This window comes from Vespa velutina, chromosome 7 (assembly GCF_912470025.1).
Source record: "Vespa velutina chromosome 7, iVesVel2.1, whole genome shotgun sequence".
Taxonomy (NCBI): Eukaryota; Metazoa; Arthropoda; class Insecta; order Hymenoptera; family Vespidae; genus Vespa; species Vespa velutina.
Genome location: NC_062194.1, coordinates 5,452,528 through 5,460,027, shown reverse-complemented (window position 1 = coordinate 5,460,027; position 7,500 = coordinate 5,452,528). Strand labels below are relative to the sequence as shown.

At 38.5% G+C, this 7,500-nt stretch overlaps 1 protein-coding gene across 9 annotated transcripts in view; it reads right to left on the bottom strand.

Annotated features, from left to right (window-relative positions):
- LOC124950782 (zinc finger protein 608-like) overlaps positions 1-7,500 on the bottom strand; it is a 195,810-nt gene that overhangs the window by 119,518 nt on the left and 68,792 nt on the right. For 4 of the 9 annotated variants that reach the window (XM_047498057.1, XM_047498068.1, XM_047498069.1 and 1 more), the window contains exon 2: positions 168-235. The exons of 1 other annotated variant lie outside the window; for it this stretch is intronic. The gene's annotated coding sequence lies outside the window, so the exon portion shown is untranslated. Of the gene's footprint in view, positions 1-167; positions 236-7,396 lie in introns of all 9 variants that reach the window. 4 more of the 9 variants (XM_047498062.1, XM_047498061.1, XM_047498059.1 and 1 more) reach the window with 2 other exon arrangements.

The window sequence follows — 7,500 nt, the reverse complement described above, 5'->3', positions numbered from 1 at the left end:
TATTAATATTTTCACCAACTGAATTTCGGAAGATGAGCTTCAAACCAAAAGAAAATAGAAACAATAAAAAAAAGAAAGTACATAAAAATCGATAGTAGTATTCCGGTAGTAGTCGTAGTAGTAGTAGTAGTAGTAATAGTAATAGTAATAATAGTATCTGAACGTACCATAAAGAAAACATGTCCTTCCACTGGAAAGTCGTCTCGCCGAAGTGTTCCCTCGGCCAAAGCTCTGTCTGAAAAATAATAACGCAAACGCGTTACAAGTAGCTCGTAAAAGTATGCTACGTTATATATATATATATATATATGCGCACACGCGCGAGCGCGTGCATTAACACATACGAAGAAAAAAAAAAGCAAATACGTACGCATACACGCAAGTTTGTCGTTTTACAAAATTTTCTCCTCGGAAAATTCCATAATTCGGTTTACGTGCTGTGACGCATAAAATATGCATCACGTTATTACGTATAATTTCGTAAAGGTAGTTAGTTAGTAGTCGTACGTTCTCATAAAGAGAGAGAGAGAGAGAGAGAGAGAGAGAGAGAGGGAGTGAGAGACAGAAAGAGAGAAAGAGAGAGAGAAAGAGAGGAAAAGAGACAAAAGGAAATGCAAGTATAAGATTTACGATGGAATAGACAAAAAAGAGATGGATAGAGATAGATAGATAGATAGATAGATAGATAGATAGATAGATAGATAGATAGATAGATAGATAGATGGATAGAGAGAGAAAGAGAGATGGTTATGAAACGACACAAGTACGAGACGACTGTTTCTAAGCTTTGTATGCCCCATCATAGAAATGACTGAAGAACGAAGAGGATTACTTTGGGATATGAGCAAATGCATTTATGCACACGCTAACAGCACCTCAGGTATAAGAAGATCCTGAGAAACGAAGAAGAGGATAAACTCTAAGAGACCCCCGGAGCGGTCGAAAAGACGTTTGTATAATATTTACACGGCACTTCGCTACGGAGATTCTCTTTCGAAGAATTTGCTATCCAATCGGATTATGATGACTCGCTTAAATAACGTGAGTGGTATACATATATACATATATATATATATATATGTGTGTGTGTATATATACGATCAATAATTTCTCCGATGTGTTTTATTTCAATTTAATTTTCTACAACGATATCTATTTATAAATATTAATTAATTCGATCCTTCATGATTAGAGATTTAGAAGCATATCGAGAAACATTGCTCTCGCAAATATCTCCAAAAAAAAAAAAAAATTGTTTTTTCAATACTTCAAATTTTTTAATCTCTAATTAAGAGAGAAAAAGAGAGAGAGAGAGAGAGAGAGAGAGAGAAGAGAGAAAAAAATACTCGAAGTATCAATATGACAAAAAAAAAAAAAAATTATGAATCGCGTTAAATATTTAAATACTTGAATAATTTATGTATTCGTTCAGAAGAGCTGGAGAGAGGAAGGGGGGATGGAGGAGGGAAGAGTTTTATATTTCTCGAGAATTCTTCTTGAATTGAATAAAAAATTTTTAATTTAAATAATGATCTTAAGATAATTGATCTCAAATCCATTCTCTAATAATATAATAATATTACTTATTACTCTCTAAGATATATCTCGTTTTGAATGTTCATAAATAAATTCAATCATTAGAGCTACATTAATTATTTCAACGGCAATTATATATATATATATCGATGTTCCGTAAAAAAAATTATCGTTTTCGAAAGTGAATCCCCCCCCCCTCCCTACAGGTCATAAAAGTTTAATAAAATTCAATCTTATTGATTAAGGGATTTAACTTGACCGTAAGACTGACCAATCAAACCGAACTACTATCGTAACCTTTTTCCCCCTTCCCCCTCACCCTATTATTACAAAGCTGGTACATAGTACATAGGATATAGTAGGATAGGTAGATAGGTGGTAGATATGTACAATATGATAATAAGCTATCTCTCAGCATCTAGAGAATACTACGTATTCGCTTATTCTCTCCGATGGAGACGGACAAAGCAATTTATCCGATGGTCTATGCCGTAATTACACACCGAATTAACGACGTGGTTGCACAACGAATTAGAAGCAGGTACGCTATGGTTTCGCATTCGCAAACGTTCTGCAGGGCCCCTGTTTGCCCCTGGATTTCATTAGGACGCCCGTAAACATACACGCTAGACTGTAAACACTGTGTTGTTAGAATCGGACAGGGTCTCTCTCTCTCTCTCTCTCTCTCTCCCTGTGTGTCTCGTTTGGTATCTCCTACGTAACTTGACTGTAACTTCGACCAAACAGGAACTTTATGTGTTGAAAGAGAGAGAGGGAGAGAGAGAGAGAGATAGGGAGAGGGGGGAGATAGATATTGGAAATCATTCCGTTCAGATATAGATCTTGGACATTAACGTATTCGATACTAATTCAAAATTGTTGTATCCGATATCTAACCTGCGGTGTATTAAATTGAGTGCCCTTAGAAACAATAGACCGAGTCCATAGAATAGAAATAGAGAGAGAGAGACAGATGAAAAGAGGGAAAGAGAAAAAGATGATGAACGAGCACGGTCGATCTCTTAAACGGTGAGCTTACGGTGTGATCGTATCGACGAGCATAAATAAGCTCGTTCGGCTCGTTTCATAGACGGCTGAGCCGACGATGTATAACGAGAGGCGTCGGCTCGACGAAAGCCGTTTTTTTTCCCTTTCTCTCTGACGTAATCGACGAAGATCATCACCATCACCATCATCACCACCATCTCCTTCACTTCTTCTTCTTCTGTCGACTCCATCGTTGCCACTGTCGTTCGCCGTTGTTACCGCACAACGTTTACGACGACGGCAGACAGAGAAAGAAACAGATAAACATACAGACAGACAGACATACATACAGACAGACAGACATACAGACAGACAGACATACATACATACAGACAGACAGACAGACATACAGACAGACAGACATACAGACAGACAGACATACAGACAGACATACATACATACAGACAGACAGACAGATAGCATACATACATACATATACACATACATACATACATGCATGATACAGACAGACAGACATACAGCATACAGACAGACAGACATACAGCGTACAGACAGACAGCATACAGACAGATATACAGCATATAGCAGACAAAGATACAGCATACAGACAGACATACAGCATATAGCAGACAAAGATACAGCACACAATATACAGACAGAAAGATATACAGATATGCAGAGACATACAGATAGCCGGATATACAGAAAGATATACAAATATCCAGACATACAGACAGACATACAGATAGCAGACATACAGACAGACAGAAAGACGGATAGATAATAGTAGACAGAGTACAGAGTAGACATAGTACAGAGTAGACATAGTACAGAGACTGCTCCTCCTCCTCCTCATGTACGTCGTCGTCGTCATCGTGCTCGTGTCGTATCCACCTTCGATCGAGCGTGGATATCGAATAACGGTGCTCGTGTTACGCGATATGTCGTTTGTATGTGTACATATGTATGTATGTACATGCACGTGTATGAAATGGTAGATATATATATATATATATAGTATAGATAAGATATAGTATATATATATATATAATTTATATACGTGTATGTATGCATACGTACGTACATACGTACATTCATCTATCCACATGCATACATGCATGCATGCATGCATGCATGCATGCATAAGCGCGCCCATCTCTCGGTAGGTCGATGTGGCTACAGTATAGATGGTTAGATGGCGCTTCAGTCGAACCAAAGAGAGAGAGAGAGAGAGAACCAAAGAGGGGAAGGTTTGCGGGGAGGAACCGCCGCGCAATATCGTGTATGTATAATACGAGAGACAATGTAACTCAGTTGGGTACGCCGCACAATTAGTGTGTACGCGGTCGTCGCTTGCCCGAAGCATGAGAGAGAGAGAGAGAGAGAGAGAGAGAACGCGTGTCGCTTCCACGTTGCCAACGCCTATGTTGAATCGCGCGCGCACACGATATGTTCATACATATACATGCAAACATACATATAACACATACATGCGAGGTAGCTCTTCGAGCCTCTCTATAGATGGGACGAGCGCGTGAAGTGTTTGTGTATGTGTCTATGATGTATGTATGTGTATATATATATATATATATATATATATATATATATATATTCGTTCCTACTCTCCTGTAATTGTGCTTTTCCATCTCTTCAACATTGGTCGTATCACCCCTCTCACTCTCTCTTTCTCTCGGCCCGTTACCATAGGGAACAAAGTGGATACGACAGAGAGAAGGGGGAGAACAAGGGAAAGAGAGAAAGGGAAGAACACCGTAGCTGGTATATGTATATATATATATATATAGCTTTGTGTGAGTAATATGAACAAGAGAGAGAGAGAGAGAGAGAGAAAGAGAGAGAAATGCTGCTATCTGTTCAACAAGGAGACGAACGAGAGAAAGATGGACTTTGCGTGAGACGAAGACGCACGTACGATTTCGAGCTTCGAGGAAGAAGACGGATAAGCGAGAATATATATATATATATATATATATATATATATATATATATATATAGAGAGAGAGAGAGAGAGAGAGAAAGAAAATCGTCGAAGCGTTGAAACGACGAAGATGGCGAGAGCGAGCAAGACGAATTCTTCGATGTGTTCGAGAAGGAAAGAGAACGATGATTCGACACGACGAGAGAACTTTGGGTTAGAAAAAGAGAGAAATATATATATATATATATATATATATATATAAAGCGTGTTGAACGACAGAGAAGTGACACGAGTAAAGAGTAGAAGAAACGAGAGAGAAATAAAGGAAGGAAGAGGACAAGAGAAAGAGAAAGAGAAAGAGAAAGAGAGAGAGAGAGAAAGAGAGAGAGAAAGAGTACGAATGAACGCGAAAGAGCAAGAACCACTTGTATATTCTCCTCTTTCTCTCTCTCACTCTATCTCTCTCTCTCTCTCTCTCTCTCTCTCTCTCTCTCTCTCTCTCTCTATTTCAGCTTACTCTACCTCTTTCTCTTTCTCTCTCTCTATCACAGTCTATCTCTGTTTCCCATGCTGGTACATTCGGTCTCTCTCTCTCTCTCTCTCTCTCTCTCTCTCTCTCTCTCTCTCACGTAGAGGAACGGTCGATCGCTCCTGCTGGCAGCCATTTTGTGCTTGCCCGTAAAGCCGACATTCCTGGCCGGGGAAAATATTGGCCATGATTCCGTCGTAACAGAGACAACGACAACAACGAAGACAACGAAGACGACGACGATGACGACGATAACGACAACAACAACGACAATGAGGACGATGACGACGACAACGACGACGACGACGACGACGAAGACGATGAAGACAATGACGCAATGACGAGGTGGACGACATGCTCGGAAAATCGGTTTTATAGAGTCGCGAAAAAGAAGATGAACGAATGAAGGTTGGTTAGTTATTGGTTGATCGAAAAAGATTCGCTATGTTTCTCGCGGTAACGAGAACGAAGGAGATCGCAAGTCCCCAATGCGTATCCAATGTAGTCGGGAGAGATGCTCTCGAATGTCCTGCGGGTAAGGGACAATTCGTTCCAGACCAGACCTCCCTTCCGTAGTTCATCGGGTACAGTCCCAGGAGAAAGTACAAGAGTACTCTTCTTCTTCTTTTCCTTTTTCTTCTTCTTTTCCTTTTTCTTCTTCTTCTTCTTTTCCTTTTCCTTCTTCTCTTTCTTCTCTACTACGGATGAACGATTCCATAGGGGAAAGGAGACAAGGCCTTGGAGAATATATTCTTACAAGTCAATGGATTGATCGATCGATCGATCGATAAATCGATAGATCGATCGTTCGTTCCTTCGTAATAGAAAAATTTTACGATGGTTAAATGCGTAAATACATATCAAAATGTATAAATGTATTCTCGTAAATAATGGAGTAGAGGATATATAGAAAAGCGCTAATATATATGGCAAGACAATTTCATAAATAAGATATGAATAAGAGACAACAGGACAAGACAGACAGGATTGAACAGAACAGGAAAGGATCAGATCGGATCGGATCGGGTCGGGTCGGTTAAGCTTGGTCCGATCTGGCCCGGCCAGTTTTTTCATTTTTCTTTTCCTTCTTTTTTTTTTTTTTTTTTTCCCCATATATACTCGAAGATTGTCAATGATTGGCGAAGATACCAGACTGAACCCCAAACAAAATTACGGACAAAACCCCAGACATAACCCAGAACCGAACCCCGACTCTTTTCTGTTTTGTCCCATCCTCTCTCTCTCACTCTCACTCTCTCTCCCTCTCTCTCTCTCTCTCTTGTCCTCACCTGTCTCTCCTACCTTTCAAATTGGCTTACCACCGTCGAACGTTGTTGTGTGTCCCCTCCCAACCCCTCCCCCCCCCGATCCCTAGAGTTCTATGTATTTTCCATTATTCAAAATACATTTATACATTTTCTATCTATATATTGGCCAATACAATTGTTTTATTGTCTAACAAGGATAGACAAAGTCCAAAACGAGAACTATCATCTTTTCAGCAAGATACATTGGTCAAATGTTAATCCTTGGGACAGGTCAAATTTGACGCTTAAATGAGTCAAAAATGTCCTATTGTAAAATACATATATAGGTAGAAATAGCATTGAAAATATTTTTATGTTGGCTACATGAATATTTAATGAAGAGAATACAGGGATTCCATAAAAAAAAAAAAGAAAAAGAAAAAAAATTGTAAACGTAACTTTCCCAAGCAAGATCATCGTAAAGTCAAATATAATCATCGCTACGACCCCGCTCGCCCCTCATCCAACCTCTCTCGATATTATCATACACGATAATCGTTTAAAATATTTCTTTTATTATTTATTTATTTTTTTCTTTCCTTTTCTTTTCCCTTTCTTTTTCTTTTCTTTGCACATTTCATACTCGAGAAGGTAACACCGCGTATACATAAAATCCGATCATGTGTATTGTATTATACTAAATGTAAGTACATATATTATATGTATGTGCATATGTATATGTATATTTTATAATTTACATATATAATACGACATATTATATGAATATGTATATATGACAAATAAAGTGTATATTAAACTTGAGAAAAAAATTCCTCACTTCTCCCTATTTTCGAAAAGGGTAGAAAAGAAAAAAAAAAAGGAAAGAAAAAAAAAAAGAAAAAAAAAAAGAAAAAAGAAAAAAAGATTGAAGAAAGAAATCGATGGTAAATTCGACAGAGAAAAGAATCAATTTAATCGTTTTCGAAATGATATCCTTCAAAAAGGATGACAGTGATTGTACATTTCTAAGGGTCCAAGGATATCTCTCTCTCTCTCTCTCTCTCTCTCTCTCTCTCTCTCTCTCTCTCTCTCTCTCTCTCTCTTTTGTTCAACTCTGTTGGGGAATCGTGACTGTACCGCTATGAGTTACGAGTGCCATTCCCGCCGGCATGAATACGGGATGTCGTCTTTTGGACGCGCTCCAGAAAGCTTTTCAAATTGAATTAGGAGAAAACGTTCGC